A 17997-nucleotide genomic window follows, 5' to 3' on the forward strand; every position below is an offset into this window, starting at 1 on the left:
ATTTACTTTTTTACTCACTGATTATTCTACTCAAACAATAGCTCTCAACTTTGAAATGAGAATACTGAGGAAGACAACATCAAAAGTCTTGCAGAAGTCAAGGTAAATTGCTCTCTACCCATCCACCGAGTCATTTTATCATAGAAGATAAAGACTTTTGTTAAGAATTGTTTATACTTGGTAAATATATCCTGACAGTACCTAAAGACTTCTTCTTTGTGTACCCAAAACCATGTTCCAAAATAACTCAGTCTGTGAATTTGCAAGAACTGGATGATTTCTGAGTGATTAAATCTGGTGGATAACAGAAGACACTTTTAAATATCAAAAAAATGCTTTTTGCCTAATATCTTTATCACACGATGTCACCCTCGTTTAGAAAAAGTGCCTTTTCTAGGTAGCTCAAAAGGATATTTGATAGATATTTTAAATATACTTGATAATTCTGGCTGGGTTCTTATTCCCCTTTTTATTTCTCTCTTTCTCTATAGCATTTAATTAGTAAAGAGGAAAATATTTTATTGAACTTATAGCAAAAATAACAATCCAGATCTGCAGATATTCATATTTAATTATGGCTACATGTAATTAAGTGTGGCAATCTGGTGATAAAACCTTTAAGTAATGACTCATAAAGAGATAAAAATGGAGCATGTGTTTAATCAGTTTGTAGCCTTCCACAGAAGCTGGCATAGCTCAGGTGCTAATGAGACATCTGCTGCTCAGGACACCAGAGAAAGCAGCAATTCACTAATGAAAAAACAAACCAGTGTGTTATACAAGACAGAAATACTGGCCCAGAATTCTAGCCTAAATCTTAAACTTTGACTAAATTTCAGACTAACAATATTGAACAAACAAAGCACTTTCTCCTACAACTGTATTTTTTTCTCTAGAAACAGATAACCCAACGCTAATTTTGCCAAATAACACAAAACTTAGATGTCCTCACAGCACTCTGAGGTTGTTCAAAGGTTGACCAACTTCCATAAATAAATAATAGAATAAAATAGAAAATCTTGAGTGAGAAAATTGGAAAATGTTCTTATCTGCCTTTTGTGATAATTATGGCCCTATTATGGGTGAACATTTAAAGAAGTTCAGAGAAGTCTTGTTGTAACCCTAAACCTCTAACTGCTACAGAAAAGGCAAAAGACAAGGAGAGGGAAAAAAAACCACAAAACCAAAGCAAACAAACAAACAAAAACCCAAAGAAAAAGACCCCAACCAAACAACAAAAACACAACCCCTTACAAAAAATTAAATTTTATGCCTGAATCTCAAAAGCCATAGGATTAAATGATGTCAAGTGAAGTTTTCATGTACTTTTAATGACAAAGTTTAATTAAAAGTCTTCAATAAAAATACAACACAAAATCCTTTCAAAATAAAGGGACAGTCCCTTGCTACAAGGCTTACAATAGATACTGAATGTGTTTTATATGGTCTTTTTTGGATTTAATGGAACACTGAAATCTTACAAGGACACTAGACCTGAAAGCTATCCTTCTCTTCTGCCTTTCTGTATCAGTGTGGTCTCATGGAAAGAGTACAAGGAAAGGATAAGGAGTACCTAGGTAGAGTAACTGCAGAAAGTAAAAAACGAAAAAAGAAAGACAAAAAGAAGATCCTTGGACTCACATAGAACTACCCACTCTTCTGGTAGTGTATTAATGTGTAATAAAAGTCTTTTTGGTTCAGTCTTCCCACATGCAAAGGCTTTTATCTTGGCTTAAAACATGTTCTTCACTTTTAAAAGCAAGTAACTTAAGGCTTTTTAAATAAACCAAACCTCCACATATTGAGCCAGAAGCTCTAAACCAAGGACCACCCATATCCTTCAGGGATGGCAGCCTTAGGTAATACTGAACGTTTCTGAATCCCTCATTGTGTATTGTGTATTAGGTATTATTTTGTTTTCATGTGGAGACTGCTTTTCCTTTGTAGCCTCAGGTTGAACATTTCTTCTTATTTTCTTTTTTGTTAATGGGTTGCAAAAGAATCCTTTTGTTTAACAATGTATTTCTAATATGATTAAGTTCTTCTAGAATTCTACTTCACAACTCCTAAGTACTTAATGAACAAGTGTTTTGACTACTTCACACTGAAACTATAGGATAGAGATTTGATGTATAATTTAAACTGGCCTCTGAATTGGTATCCTTTCTCTGAACTGTGAAAGACAATCATATTTCTTAATGATCATTGCAGAAAGAAATGGTAACGTCATCCTTTCCCATCTCACTTGTATATTTTTGTTAGATTTATTCATGCATTCCTTTAACAATACCAATATGTCACTTGCTTATTTATACAACTTTTAGTTTCCATTTTGCTAATTTTAAAGCCTTTTCTTTCATACCTTCCATAATGATTCCTATAAAAAATAAGAATTAATTGGTCTTTTATTTATAAGTCAGAGAGACAGATTGTTCGCTACCTTTGCAATCAAGTTTCAGTTTGCTAATGGAAATCTAGTTTGACACTTATATAATGAGACAGTTAATATCACAACTTCATATGGTATTTGTGTTTAAGGTGATTAGAGTGCTTTTAAAATCCAATGATGTTTTACAACAATCTGACACATTTCGGGGGAAATATTTAGTGTATATAAAGCATGTTTTTATTCTCAGTTCTTCTTATTGAAAGAATTCACATTAACCACACCACTATACATACTCTGGCCATGCACTTTTCAGAACAGGTAACTCCAGTGCTGATGGAAGATATCAGAATGAAAGAGAATGGTAATTGCAACATGTCTATTACCAAAGAAAATACCAGAGCAGATTCTATTATTGGCTTCTCCTTCCCTCAATATGCCTTTATAGTATCTGATGTCAATTCAGTTCTGAGAAGTAGCATGGTCTACTACTTAAACCAGAGTCTGATGATGGTGTTACTGAACAAATCATATTAATGTAAGAAGTCTTTGCAGAAGTAGGAGAAAATGTTGGAAAACTCCTTTAACTTTAGTGCAATAGTGCCTGATCCCTATGTTTGTGGTAAATGCTTAGTTTTGTGCCCTACAGTGCTTAGAACAAATACCAGGGTTTAATGTAGCTTTGTGTTAATGCCCTACATCTGTGATTAATAGGTCTTGTGCCAGCTAATGTTTCCTTCTTTGTTTATGTTAGTGATTGATACATACTAGCAGATTTCCTAGTTTTGGGGACAAGGATGGTGTGTCAGAACAAAGAATGATAAGAGAATTATCCTGATGACATATTTGAAATATTCTCAAGGAGAAAAGATTATTTAGAAGATCTGGAACTATATCCAAACAAATCCATGGAAATAATGAGCAAATATGCACGTATTCAGAAAATATTATAAATATTTGTTAATTTCAGGAATGTAACCTGGTCTGTTAGGATACTGGTCATGAATGTGGAGAGTTCCCCAAGCATCCAGCACTGCTAATAAAGTAAGGTTGTCTTTCTGATCTAGTAAATCGGCTGGAATGTTTATTTCCCAGTTTTGGGTGGCAATGAACACTGAGTAGATTTCCCTACTTGAGGGAATGAGGATAAATACCTAGTCAGGATATAAGCAAAGCAGCAGCCTTCAGAACAGGCTGTCACTTAGAAATCTGGCTCTTAATGCACATGTATAAGAAATCTTTTTAATCCTTCCCACTACTGAGAAACCTACCCTTTCACATTCCTCATCCTTCCAACCTTACTCTCTGGATATAGACACTCAGATATGTCTCTGTATTTTGCAATGCTGATTTATCTGAAAAATCTGTAAGTTGAGGGTCAATCTAATACAATCATGGTGAAAAGTAATGGGAGTAATAGGATGATGATGATGACAATAATAATAATAGTAATAAATAATAATTTTACATACCACTCTGCTATTATTTTTATTGCCATAGGGTGTAATATTTAAAAAGCAAATATTTAAAAAGCAATGTTATTTTCTCAAAATGTTAGACTTCATCACTGTAAAACATATCCCAGATTATGCCTATTTTTTTGTCTCCCCAATTTATCAAATATATCAAGACAAAACATTGTTTTGTTTTAGAGGACAGTTGAAGTCAAAGAATTATAGTATTGATATTCTGTAAGTTCATAAGAGACCTGAAGATAAAGACCACTAAGATGATTAAGGCACTGGACCATTTTTGGTATCAGGAGCAGCTGAGAGAGCAGGAACTGCTCAGCCTGGAGATGAGAAGGGCTCAGGGGATCAATTCCATGTGCACACCTACCTGAGGGGAAGGTGCAAAGAAGATGGAATCAGGTTCTTTCCAGTTTCCAGTGACAGGACAAGGGGACAAACTGAAGCACAGAAAGCTCTGTCTGAACATAAGGAGCACTGGCAAAGGTTTTCAAGAGACATTGCAGAGTATCCCTCTTTGCAGATATTCAAAAACAGTCTAGACATGGTCTGTTCCATGGCTCTGCAATTCTGTTAATTGTGGTAGGTTTTGTTTTTTCCCACTTGTGTTCCTGTAAGGTGGGGAGAGGAGCAATCTGTTTATGGATAACCATGAGCAGATAATTTTAAACATCCTTTTTGTAGAGAAAGAATAATACAAAAGTTACAAATGCACTTATGAATCAAAATACTATTGTTAGGAGCTCCAGTTCTCATCTCACTTCTGCTCTCTTAATTAGCATAAATCTGGAAAATTAATGGCATTTCAGATCAACCTAACAATTACAAGTGAGATTAAAATCAGTACTACTGGTATGAGCCATTTTCCCCTTTATATTGCAAAAGAGGATATTTTGATCAAATAAAGATTTAGGCTTGATAGACTTTCAACAAGACCCTCATATGTACTATTTAAATATGTCTGAATATTTATTAGATTATGATGCACCTCTACACTGTGCATGTCCTTGATTCAATCTGTTCTGTTCAAAACAATAAAATTTTTTAAGCAATAGGTCATCCAGTGTGACAGATAAAAAACTGATCCACCTGCTACAATTCAGAAGAGAATGTCTGAAATTTGTGAGTCTAAAGCTACAGGGAATGACATAAAAGACAAGAAGAGGCAATTATTTCTTACTCTGCCTTGGATGTTAAAAGCTAATTTTCACAGACCAAACAATGACACTGCCTAGAACTTTCTCAAAAACAAAGTTTTGGCACAATGCTTGTTATTATTACTTGTGTTTCAAGATAAATAAAACCAGCAAGATAAAGAAAAGGGGGCTTATGGGCTCTTTAAGGGGCATGCATTGCAAAGTATTTCTTTTGTGGTGCAGAGACTACTACAAAAACTCAACACAGAGAGAACATATCCTAACAAAATGTGGTCCTTTTCCAAGCAAATTTGCTAAAGAGTTGGAAATGGGTCTCTGATGTCATAAGTTATACCTCTAGTTCCACAAAAAAAACCTCCAAACAAACAAAATCTTTCACAGCCTTACCTCGTTGACTGCTAGATATTACAACTCAGGTTTCACTTTTATCTGTCAAATTCAATAAACTGTGCTTATTACATCACTTTTGCCAGTCTAGACAATTGGTTTCTATTTCTGGTATTTATGTCTGTTAACTATCTCCAAATGTAGAACAGCCTCTGCTTTGCTTTCTCATCAACATTCTTAGTCAAAAACACTTATATAACAAACTGAAATGTAGAAAAAACTTACATCTGTCTTATTTACTGTACATTTTTCTTACATAGGTAAAGTCACTGATAGCCTTACAAAAACCTCTAATTTAAAATAATTTAAAATAATAAAAACTTCTTTTGTTGGAGGCCTATATCAATTTGATTGAATACTGGGGTTTTGTAGTAATTTGCTTCGTTTTTTCTTCAATCAGTTTTGTAACCTGTAAGTCTGTAAAATCTACAGGAAAAAGTAAGAATTATTTTTTACCTTTATATTTATTTTTGTCATGAAGATGTCAGCCTGCTGACAGTTTGACACTAGACCTAGAGCAAAAATGCTATCATTTGCCATTGACTAATAAGACAACTTCACAAGCTGCTGGGGTTGAACTGCCTGAGGCTGTAAGAGGTCTGGTAAGCCTTTTTGAGATGTTTCTTCTTTGCAGCTCTCTGCTATGTTTTTGCTTCTGAAATGGAAGTGAATGTTTAAGGTTTGGACGATTCCTTGAAAATTCTTTCTCGTGTTTGATGGCAGAAAACAGTATCATTATAGCCAAACTGTTCACAAATTCCTGTTAGTGAGACATTTCCAAGAGAAGATATTTCTGATGCAAAACAAGAATATATTCCCATGATCTACTAAGGGGTGAATATTTCCAGCTGACAGATGTAACCTCTTCAAATAACTTCTATAGTAGGCTGGAAAAATTATTTTGGATTTGTAGAACTACTATCTGTGTGGAAATAGCTGACTCTAACTTCCAAAAAAACCCAAAGTTATTGGCTTCTTGGTGTCCTGAAATCCACTGAAAACATGCAGTCCCTTTCCTGCAATCTTGCTTCCCGCAAACTATGACAAAGCAGATAACTGCAACTCCTTTCAGATGACGTCTCCTTGTGAAATGAGCAGAGAAGATGGGGATCTTTTAACAAGCATTGTGATCTACTTTTTTCTACTCACACAGATGGGAAAAGAACATTTCAGGAATTCTGAATTTTCCTTATTTTCTTTCAGGAGTACAAAGCAGCTTATTCTACATCAGCTACAATTAATTTCTCGTGGTCACTGATGACCCTTCTGGTTTGTTTTTTCTTCTTTTCTGTCAAGAAACACCATATTTCAAGGAAAAATTTTCTATGTAAAAATGTGTTTGGATAGTACAGAAGGCTCATGAGTCAAGTAGGCTCCTGGTTAGGATATGTCTATCTACAGCTGCCTCTTCCACTGGTCTAAAATTCTTCAAATCACTACTTACTATCTCTGAGCACCTGACATATCTGGCCATTGCAGTCCTGTCAAATCACAAGATTACAAATTTATGAATGGAAAGTTGTAAAGCTATAAAAGGCATTTGCAGCTGACAGTCAACGGGGTCTTTTGTAAGGTGATGTGCGTTTGCAAATTAATTTTGCGCTGTTACCATTCTGCAACAGATTAAAATTAAGCCTCTTCTTCACTTCAAAAGCCACTCTTCAGGTGTTGCAGCAATGGAGAAGAGGAAAAGAAGAGCAGCTTTAGCAGAATCTGTAAAAGAAACATACATCATATTTTATGGGCAGTATGGGGCACCATGAAAACAGTAAGAAGCAGGTACAGATTCCCAGCAAGAAGGTAAATTCATGAGCTCCTTCCTGGGACAGGCCAATATATGCCCTCATGATGTGTTTACATCTTATGAAGCCAAACCACAAGGAAAACCTCTGCCTTACCCCTGGCTGCTGCAGGTCTGGCTACTTTTCCCTCCCATGTTCCCCTATGCCATAAAAAAGTGGAAGAAGTGGACTTAATTTCAGTTCTTCGCAAAAACAAAATTACAGAATCACAGAATATGCTGAGTTGGAAGATACCCATCAGAATCATTGATTCCAACTCTTTTTCCAGCACAGAACAGCCCCAAGAGTCACACCATGTGTTTGAGAGCATTGTCCAAACACTTCTTGAACTCTGGCAGGCTGGTGCTGTGACCACTTCCCTGGGAACCTGTTCCAGTGCCCAGCTACCCTCTAGCTGAAGAACGTTTTCCTAATATCCAACCTACTCTCCTCTGACACAATTTCAGAACATTCCCTCAGTCCTGTCACTGGGCACCAAAGAGGAGCAATCTGTGTCTGCTGCTCCTCTTCTGCTCATGAGGAAGTCATAACTGCAGTGAGATCTCCCCTCAGTCTCCCTTTCTCCAGGCTGAACAGACCAAACTCTGTAGGAAATATCTGTTAAGATTTATTGTTTAGATAGACTAGGAGCCAAAATACATAAATACAAAATCCACTCATCTTCCTAGGCATCACACATGGTAAAAGGAAAAAAGTTCAAGAGGTTATTCTTAGCACTGTGGAATCTGGCACACTTCAAGCTAGGACTTTTGTGTTCCTCCATAAGACCTGCCTGATGTTCTCAGAAAATCTCCTGCATGAGTTATTTTCAAATGTCTTAAAGAGGAATGTTGATATCAACTGATCAAAGCTGACTGAAGTATAAAGAGACTGAGTTACACAAAAGCAAAAGCATTCATTAAGCTAACAATCATCCTTTCCTAATATGTCCTTAGGCGACTACTTTAATGTCTGTATACTTCCCATCAATAAAACTCAGGATACTCGGGTCCTTTCAAACTCCCTTATTCTGTTCTATTCATTTAGCTTGCAAACCACTAACAGCAGTTATTATATTTAAACTGAATGCCTAAGATAACAGGCTAGTGATCTTTGTTTTAAATTACACTTACTGCTTCCACACTGATTGTATGAGTAAATTGTATTAAAAATAAAATAAAAATAATTTTATTAACAAATTTCTCCTCTTTTAAAGATTAAACTAACTTAAAATTTTTCTTCCAATCAGAAGCTTTTTGTGCAGTTTTTCGTGCTGCTCTGCAGGGTTTGGAGAGAGCTCAGCTAATTAGAGCTGGTTTACCTACAGTCTCCATGATAATCAGAACTAAAGCTCCAGATCCAAAATCTTTCAGTTTAAACTCAGACCTTAGAATTGTTAATTTTGTTTATGTTTCCACCAGGGAAACAGGGTGTGGGGTGTTAAGAGATGCTCCCCTTACCTGCTTGGTAAGGCAGCCAAAAATAATCTTTAGGCTACTGAGGCAATATAACCCAGATAGGGTTAACGTTTAGTATGCAGACTCATTCATCCATATTAATATCCCAGACTGGTAAGTGCTTAAAGAAATGGCTTCTCACACAATATTTATGTTTAAATATATAATGAATTCATACATATCAATTCTGTTATTATCCTACATTTGAGATTCCTGTCAGGATCTCTGAGTTCAGCTTATTTTCATAAAAATATTTAATGTACTTTTTTCTTATATATTTCTGCTGTAAGGCATGAGTTTGCTGTAAGTAATACAATATTCTACAATGTAAAATGTTTCAAAACCATTGATGTATTTTCTTGGAGTATCTGTGATTGAGAACAACTTTAAAGATTTTACTCAGCTTTTTAAATACAGTCTAGTATATTCCAAAAGAAACCTAAAAAACTGTCCAACAGCTGCTTTAATCACAAAGAAAAGCTTTTTTTTAAAAAAAACACGTCTAGACACCACAAAATTTAAAAGAAATTTTAAAAACCTTATGGTCACACAGATATTGTGACCTATGTGGAGGAGAGAGTATCTTGGCATTTTGGACCACTGGAAAAGCAAGTCAATACATCTAGGTGAGAGTTTTGCCTTTGATGCATCATGTTTATAAACATGAAGACTGTTTATGTTGCAAGCTGCAGATGGAGACAGAGGGATCAAAGCTCTTCAAAAACTGATCATTAATTCCAGGTATTTTTCCCTTTCTTCTGTTTGATTACCTTGTTTGTTATTAGTATTTCCTTTCTTGGCTGGTTGTTTTTTTTATTCTGGGGCACAAGTTGTTTTTTATGAATGCAAATTTGTTTGGGTTTGTCATTTAAAAGTTTGGGGTTTTTAGGATTTTTTACTTTCCCTAGGAATGTTTGAGTCTGAGACTGAAGATTAATATGGCTGAGTTAAAAAGAGAGTGGAAGGACTCAAGAACAGCTGTAGACTTTGTACTTGTATTATACCTACAATAGCAATGTCTCAGAGATGGAAAAAACTGACCCTAAGCATCTGAAATAATATGATTCATAGAAATATGAGAGAAGGAGGCAAGAAAAATTGAAGAGCCGAAGAGGGAAATGAGAAAAAGGTAGGAGATTCCAAGCGGGGAAGCAGCAAAGGAAATAAATAGTCATTAGCATCTCACAGGAAAAGAGAAACAGAACTTCAACTTAACATTTACTATGTGATTTTTTTCCAAACTAGTTAGTAAATGTTTTTCATTTTAAAACAGATATGGTAGCCTTCTTCACTTTTTTTTCCTCCATTATAAAAAGGAATGTTTCACTAATAGGCTGAAAAATATGAAAAATGAGCACAGAAGGTTACATGTATTTATCATTTCGTTAATTTGGAGGTTGAATTTCAGTCATCCACACTGCCAGGAACTGGCTCACATGCTGCTTAATTCTGGAGAGACTCAACAGGAGCAGCTGAAAGCTGGCCAGGGCTCCTGTGTTTTCTCTCAGCCTATGTCCAGCCTCTTGTGCTCCCTCGCCTTCCTCCTCAGGTGGGCACTTCCAGACACTATACAGGTATCATAGTAATGGTCCATTCAGACACTGGGACAACTTTAGGCTTAGTTATTCAGATAACAAGTAGTGAAGACAGTAATGCAGCAAGAACATTCAGCTGTTTGGGAATAGGTTAGCTGGATTTATATAGGCAGCAGAAATGTGCTAGAGGAAGATCTGATCACATTTTATTTAACTTACTTAATAACACACTAATTAGTTCTGAAAAATTTCAATAGAAAATTCAAGATACAAAAGGACTTGGAAAATTCTCTATGATTAATTTAATGTAACTATTATACTCAAATATATTCTATCTGAAATTTTATATGTTTTGAGCTCCCTTGCCTTCAGCCCATTTTGTGCTGCCACAAAGCATGAAATGAAATTTATTCTTGGATGGAGATTTGCCACCTGACCTGCAGGAATGTCACACAGGTATGGCCACGACCAAATCTCCCTTTTATCAACCACTTGTAGCAAAGATCTCCATTGGAGCCTTTTCCACTGAGCTAAAAATATGATTAAGGCAGGCGGGAATCATCAGTGCACTCCAAGTTTGATCAATGTTAAGAGAAAGAATAGTAGGGAAAAGCATGAAAAGCAGGGTTCAGGAAGCAATGAAAAGACTGCATTACATTTCTGTGTGAATAGCAGAACCTTATAACTCTTTTCTTTGTGCAAGGTAATCAAGTGGATGTTGAAGAATATATAGGCAAAAATTACCTCTGCCTTATTATGTCAGATTCAGATCTTTATGAAAGTCCAGCTGATAGCAGCTTTCATTCAGTACAGTAGGTACACAAGAATAAAATTGTACATGCAAACCATTGTTATTATGCATTGTAGCTATACACATGTCTTACAGTGAAAGAGTATGGAAGTACACAGGGATAAAACCAGGCAGTTTCTCTGGAAATTTGTACATGCACTACTTTAATTCATAGAAATGTTGGTTGTAATCACCTCTATAGAGTGGCCTCCATAGGCCAACATTGTGGTGGGCTAATCTGGTGAGATAATGGGAATTGCCCATGAGGAATAGCAATGCACCTTTTCATTTATTCCTTTCTATTCTCTCTCATTTATTTTATTAAGGAGTGCCAAACTTTTCAATTTCCTCATGCAGGAGTATTTCCAGTCACTAATAAATTTCATCACCAGTCCCTCGATTCCTGCAATTTCCTGTGCCAGGTGGAATAAAACATGGGCACAGCACACAGTCACAGGATAAATCTGTTAATGGAGTGAGGACATAAACTGTACCCAAATGCTTAACCATAGCTATAGCATCTAAGTAAACTAGAAAAATATTTCTGCTAATGAACCTCATAGACCAAACTGCAGATGAAAACACTTTGATCACCATTATTAACTACAGAGATTGTGTTGCTTAATCTCTGCCAATTGTCTAAACCAGCTACATAAAATACCATTAATATGGACTTGAAAAGTGGGGCTGAGCTAAACAGCATATGTTGTTGTTGTGAACAGGGGTAATGGAATTTAATTAATCTTTTAAAGGAAGAAAATCATAATTACTAAAGCTGCAATATCCTGTCGTGGTATTGACTATTGTCTAAACCTGAGGAAATCTTGCTATCCTTTCGTAATCCTCTTGAGACCATTCAGTAGCAGGTTTTTAACACTTCTTCTGTGAAAGATGGCATAATATAAGGCAAGAAAGAGCTGGAAGAAGTTGGGATGACCATCTATCCACAGTGCCTTGGACTTGTCACTGTATATATCCATTATTAGAATTAATATTCCATGATCAACATTTAGTGTTATTAAAGCTTACAAACCAGCAATGTTTAATTTTTTTTCTTTTTTTTTTATTGTTTTTAGGTACTGGTTCTTCTCTTTGTTAATATCACCAAGAAATCATTGTCCTCCGACCAGCCATTTGACAATGTGTTAAAATATTGCTTTCTATGTAATTATGTATTTGTACCCAAATTCTGTGAAGTTTTTCTTTAAGAAAACACTGTTCTATCCAAAAGATTTTTTTTTTTTGTGAACAGTGTGTACACAGAGAAGGCTAGAAAATGCATGCCACGATTGGTACATGTAGGACTGCTAGTGCCCTGATACAGAGAATGTGTTTTGCAAACAAGAATCATATAACATAAGCCATATACATCTTTGGTTTGTGCTTCTACTAATTTTTTTGCATATCATTACCATGCACAGGATGCTGCTGGCAAACTGCACAACCAATATAATTTGTATTCCCGGAGAAATTGCTCAAGCAGGCTCATAAACAGTGACAAACACTAAGAACAAATATCATTATCCAGCATTCTGGTCCCAAATGGAGCTCATAGATCTTGAACTGGCAGGTTTTTACTGTATGAGTCAAGAATCCCATGACATAGAAAGCTAAGCATCAGGAGTTTTAAACTAATTGCTGACACTATGCACTTGTAAGCAAAAGACAGCAATCAATATTCATACTTAAAAACCTTTTGGCTTGTACAGACAACTTTTGCAGATTGTTTCTGCAATTATATACAGTGACTTCACATATATTTACTGCATAGTAAAGGCACATATGAAGCAAGTAGATGCTTCTAGAAGTAAAATATATTGTTCATACTGTTAAATCTTCTGCCCTGGAACATGGATACTGATTTTACAAATTTTGAGATGGACTGACAGGAGCTAATGTATCCCTAAAGCTTTGTGTCTGGCAGCAAATTATTTTTCCAAAAAATTATTTAAAGACATTACCTATGGGCTTTTTGCTTTACACTAAGAACAAAAGTAAACCTAATAGCTGGGCAGGGACCCTGGATCCATGTATTTCTAATAAATGTCTAAAATGCTACTTATTAAGTCTAAAGAACCTTTGCTAAGATAATTGCCATATCTTCCTGGCAGCCAACTCACATAGGCCAAAGTGGGGCTTTTGGCAACCCTTGATTTGCATGACAACAGAGATATTATCCACGACTGTATGTTGACACTACTAGCTGTTGAATGTGCTCACATCTCCAAAGCAAATATCAGCATCTGCATTTGGCCACACTGGAATTGTCCATAGACAAATAGTCAGCTCTTGCAGGACGTAATATGCAAGTTAAGAAGCTTAATCAGGGAGATACAGATCTGCCTTAGAAGTCAAGCAGAGATAAGTAACTGAAATACATGGAAAAGGTATTCATGGCCTTTGCCTTTTACTGATTGTACTTAACCAATTTGGACTTAAAAGTAACCAAGTAGGTTCCAGGATCCAATTAACATGACTGACATCACAGCCTCCCATCAGACTACAGGCTAGATTAGAGCTTGAATATATGACATGGAGCTCTAAAATACTATTTTTTTTAAAGCACACAATCATCTGCTAAGAACTCTAAACTTTTCAATGCCATCTGTATAAGCACAATGATGTCCAAGCTGTTCACTGAAGGGCTACACATTCTGAAAAAAAAATCTAAATTGCTATCTGTGTGCAAATGGGCCAAAAAGTGTAAATATGAGCATCTCTCATACTGAAGAAGAAGCAAAACTTCGGGTCTCATTGAAACCTTCACTGACCTTCCCTCCCTTTCTTAACATTTCAATCGATTCTCATGCACAGTACTACTGCTTATCTTTCTCAAACATGCCACTTCTGCTCCATACCAGATTGACCTTCACTACCTTTAAACCACTACCCAAAAAGTGTCAAGTTAATTTGTGATGAGACTGAACTTTGACTGAATGGAAACCTATTTTAATGCTTTGCATCTGATGGCAGTAAAAGCACTGGATATCTCAAGAACCTGGTACACCAACCACTGGAATCCAAATGTATACAGCACCTTTACATAAATACAAGAAACTTAACATGAGACCTGCAACTGAGGACCTGTAACCAACCAGCAAACTTGATTTTACAGACAGGGATCTTCTCATGTCTTTTCGAAGGGATTTCATCATCATCTACTTCACTAAGAGGAAAGAATTAAAAGAATTACAGCTTATGAGAACGGTCTTTGGACTTATTCTTTGATATGGATGTCTAAGGTATGGCAAAATCTTTTATTCCACTCATGCATACTAATAACCAAATCCCTAGCTAAGTGGTATTAACCTAGCTCAAATAACATTAAGAAACAAATGTTACACTACCAAAGCAAGGGATGAAATCCCTTGAAAGCCCATAAGGATAAAATTTCTTCATTATAAAGATGTCATTCTTGCTTTCATACTTTGTGGATCAATGGCACTAGTATGCATAAAATAATAGCTTCAGTTTTCTAGTTTTGTGCATTATAGATCCAGGACTGATGGATTAAAAAGCTAAACTTTAATCAGAGAAAGACTGTAGAAAAATTTGCAGAACATACATATAGCCATGTTCTACAGGTTCCTTAAAAGCCTTGTAATGCATGTGATCATATCCACACCCCATGAATTAGAGAAAATCTGAGTGTATTGTACTTGGCCCACAGGTCTATATCTGGTTGTCCCATGAAAACACAATTAATTTACCAAAACTTGAACTTTGGGGTAGGCTTTGCATTTCACCTAAATCAATCATCAATCAGTGCACTACTGCAGGATGACTGAGCATTTTAAATGAAGGTCATGGTGCATACTAGGCTGATTATAAATATAGTCCAATTCCCAAAATAAAAGTGACTGGAAAGTTCTTGGCATTTATTTTTAAATATAACTCTTAGGATATTACCAATATATAAGCCATGAGTTATTGACACTTAATTCTATCAGATATGATTGATGGGCCTCTCCTCTGCCAGGAATGGGAAACCTGGTAGGGCTAGGTTTTACACTCCAGACTCATTGCAAACCCCTCTTCAGCCATAAAGAATGCACTTAGAACATTGACACACAGGACAATAAAAATATAACTTGTTCATCACTGCTTCCTCCACATGCACAGATATGACACCAGGGCATTCAACCATAGCAACATTAGACAATCATTCAGTTCAATCTCAGCTACTGGGAATAATGCAGGACTCAGCTGATAACCTGCACATGATGTGGAAGAATGCACTTAAAATATGATGATACATGTTCTGATTATTTTATTGGTTGGAGAGGGAGGACAGATATTTGGTTTTCCTTTGATTTGGAAAAAGATTTTTCATTAAAATAATGTGTTCAAAATAGTGGCTGAGACTTGTTCTTTATTACTGAAATTGTACATCACTTTCTCTTTATAGGCACTCGTATTTAGCTGCTTGTAATTTTCCCAGCCTGTGCGAATTTGAGCCGAAATTTTCATGCTGAGAAAGATTGAAATGATAAAGTTTTGTTTTCTGTTTTTGTTTATAAACAATATATATTTATCTGTGTAGAGAGATCCTTTTAAAGGCAAAAAAACCCAGATATTTTTTTCATGGCACAAAGACATAAATACTTTGAAAAACTTCAGTACTCTTGTGTTTTGGAGCAAGGTCTTAGAATTTGACTCGTGGCTGTCATATATGTCAGGGATGTGCTGCTCCTATAAAAAATTTAAAATCATTTTGGATAGCACTTCCTAAGGTCGTGAAATTCAATCCCTCCTTCAAAGGAAGGCCAACTTAGAGCAGTCACTCCACTGCAAGCAGTCTTATCTAGTTGAGTTGTAACTACTTGTGATAAGCATCAGAAAATATGAACGGGGAAAAATAGCAAGAAAGAATTGAAATGTGAAGTTTCAAAATCTGTAATTGTTGTTCACCTACTCTGGAGACCCATGTGGGACAGTTTTTGCTCGACAAAGGGTAAGAACATAGAGACAGTGGATCATTTATGACAAGGCAAGAAATGACAAGATTAAATTGCACAAAAAGAGGGAATTTAATAACATTACAGATTCAAACATTGAGAAAATGTCTGAAGAATGTTACAGAATAACCATCAGAAAAGAATCATACAATCACAGAATAATTCAGGAAAAGATCTCTAGTACATTCAAGTCAGATCATTAACCTAACACTGCCACATGCACTACTAAACCATGCCCCCAGCTGCCACATCTATACCTCTTTCAAATACCTCCAGGGATTGTAACAGAAGCACTTCTCTGGACATCTGTTCCAATGCTTTGCAACACTTCCTGTGAAGAAAATTTTTGTGTTAGGAAAAATGTAGACAAATATCAGTAATAGTGGTGAATGTATTGCAATGTCCTTTCAAGATCTTTTGTAACCCTATTTTCTCTATGAAATCACAATTAAGATTGTTCTGCATTATTTATAATTTGGTAGTTCTGAGGAATAGATTTCAGGTATTCTTTCAAAGTGTTTTCTGTCCTGAGGGACATCATTAGAAACTATGTAAGTTATAACCTGGTAAAGTTACAGATTGCAAAAATTCAGGAAGGGTGAAGAACTAATAGAGATCAAATCAAATTTATAATATTAGCTTCAGGTTTCAGTGAGGAAAATCATTTAATTAGGAGTAGATTTTAAGCAGTATAGATGACACTTGGAGGAGAAAAACTGCAATTATCAGTGTCACTTGAAAGATTCTTTAAAGATGTAGACTTCTGGAATGAGGCTGAAAGAGACAATAAAAATTGTAAAATATATCACCAAGACCTTGAAAAGGTGAGTTCACCTGGAGAATGTAGTAACATATATTTATTCCAAGAGCCAGGAACTTGGCTAGACACATACCACAGAAGTTAAAAAAGTAAGAGATTTTTCCAAGCACTGAAATTAGGGAACGTGTTTGTTTGGTATTACAGGTTTCTTATTGAAAAGTGTGGTTCCTGTTTGCTACATAGAGGGGAATAACTACAGTGCTTATAATAGCTTGGGGAAGGCATATTGATTTTTATGGTTTCTACTTTGAGTTGCTCAGCTGCTCTGCACACCAGAGTCATTTACCTGTTCAGGATGAATTGCTGAGAGCCTCTGAGGAATTGCCTGCCCACACTCCTGCTTTCTTCCTTCTCTCTTACTCTCTTGCTCTCTCCCATGTTTTTCCCTCTCCACTTTCTGAAGCAATTATGTAAGCAGGGTTGCACATATCTGTATGTGACTGAAATACTTCTTACATCAGAAATAATTGTAGCAATAAAAATCAAACTTAAGTTCCAGTTAGTTGTTATTGTAAGAGGAAAGCTTTGCCTTGGGATTGCTCTTCAAGGTCAGACTTTTTTTGTTACCAAGAATTTTCACAGCTGGAAAGACCACAGTCATGCTATGACAAGTAACTCAATGCCTTCACAATACATGGGTGGATTGTCCACAGAATCAGCAATTCAGGACTAGGAGACTTAGGACAAAGTAATTCATAAAAGAGCATGCAGAAGTAAAAAGACACATAAACAGATAGGTATGAAGGGCTAGAGGCCATCTCTGCTCCACTTTTGTGTAGATAGATGATCTCAATGAAGTGATATTCTATCACCATTTTGGCTCTTGGCACTAATTCCACTAATTCAGAAATCCCAGAGAATGGATACAGCATCAAGACCTAAAGAGAACAACAAATCAGTTGACAGAAAGAGGATGGAAGAGAACATATACTACAGCATTTGAAAATAAATGCTCTTCTGATGAGCTTAATAATCACTTTAGTTTATCACTCCAATTAAATTCCTGTTTGTTAACCTTAGAAACACAAACCAACCCACATCCTAGGCCTTAATCAGAAATTACACATCTAGAGTAAATTACCAGTAGTTCTGAGTTCACTTTAAATATTTCTGGAAGACAGACTTTTAGCTGACTTTACTATTTGCTATTTTAAAGCCACACCAAACGATAGGAGCAAACCCTTTGTTGTCTTAAGCTGTTCATTTTTACCATGAATAGAATATATTACTGAGTCAATGGCCATGTCTCCTGAAAAT

At 35.8% G+C, this 17997-nt stretch overlaps 1 long non-coding RNA gene across 5 annotated transcripts in view; it reads right to left on the reverse strand.

The window, feature by feature from the left end:
* LOC148223391 (uncharacterized) overlaps positions 1–17997 on the reverse strand; it is a 51113-nt gene that overhangs the window by 12670 nt on the left and 20446 nt on the right. For 3 of the 5 annotated variants that reach the window (XR_015804660.1, XR_015804661.1, XR_015804662.1), the window contains 3 exons: positions 16178–16251; positions 14026–14128; positions 3–7112 (listed from right to left, as the gene is read on the reverse strand). This is a non-coding gene — a long non-coding RNA (uncharacterized LOC148223391). Of the gene's footprint in view, positions 1–2; positions 7113–14025; positions 14129–16177; positions 16252–17997 lie in introns of those variants that run through there. The other 2 variants (XR_015804664.1, XR_015804663.1) reach the window with 1 other exon arrangement.

This window comes from Sturnus vulgaris, chromosome 6, assembly GCF_052056855.1.
Source record: "Sturnus vulgaris isolate bStuVul1 chromosome 6, bStuVul1.hap1, whole genome shotgun sequence".
In the NCBI taxonomy this organism is placed as follows: Eukaryota; Metazoa; Chordata; class Aves; order Passeriformes; family Sturnidae; genus Sturnus; species Sturnus vulgaris.